This window comes from Sinocyclocheilus grahami, unplaced genomic scaffold, assembly GCF_001515645.1.
Source record: "Sinocyclocheilus grahami isolate Dianchi unplaced genomic scaffold, SAMN03320097.WGS_v1.1 scaffold633.1, whole genome shotgun sequence".
NCBI classification, from domain to species: domain Eukaryota; kingdom Metazoa; phylum Chordata; class Actinopteri; order Cypriniformes; family Cyprinidae; genus Sinocyclocheilus; species Sinocyclocheilus grahami.
In genome coordinates this window covers 637,085-637,730 of record NW_015505812.1, presented here as the reverse complement: position 1 = coordinate 637,730, position 646 = coordinate 637,085, and the positions used below count along the sequence as shown (strand labels likewise).

Genomic DNA, 646 nt, shown 5'->3' with positions numbered 1-646 from the left:
TGTGTGTGTGTGTGTGTGTGTGTGTGAGTGAGTGTGTGCGTTTGTGTGTGCGAGTGTGTGTGAGGTCACACGTGTGTAACTCCTGTCGGTTCTTTCAGAGCGAGCCGTGACCACAGACGGACGCTATCTGTTCCCTGAGGATTTAGTTCAAGGTTTGTCTCTTATAAACTGGAGCAGGCTCTTTTACACTGAACTTACAGCGCTTTACCCTCCAAACGTCTCGCTGCTGCTTTCTGACAGAGTCTCCTGCTGCTCTTCGCTTCTCGCTCTGTGTTTAGCTCAGGAAATCTGTGGCCGGTTTGATCAAGGGGTTATGGGTTTGAGTCACAGAAAACGTTCTAATAAACAAACATTAAATGCTCAGTACAAGTCTGTGACATGCTGGTTCATCTGCTGTAATCACCATTTTTTAAAAACGAATCTATGGTACTCTTATTTTCTGTAAATTAAAAATGTCAAGATTCCAAAAGTTTCCAGACCTGAATGTTCTTTCGGGTTTCGAGTCATTCCTGATTTTCTGGATAAGGATTAAGAAAAAGGATATTAGTTTTTGTTATATTCATAAGGATATAATATTTTTACTAACATCCTCTCGGGGTTATTACCATTAACTAAACAAAACAATCAGAGCGAAAAACAATTGTTA

General features: G+C 40.6%; 1 protein-coding gene across 1 annotated transcript in view; it reads left to right on the top strand.

Moving 5' to 3' along the window:
- LOC107558164 (rho GTPase-activating protein 15-like) overlaps nucleotides 1-646 on the top strand; it is a 21,270-nt gene that overhangs the window by 12,130 nt on the left and 8,494 nt on the right. The window lies entirely within an intron of this gene.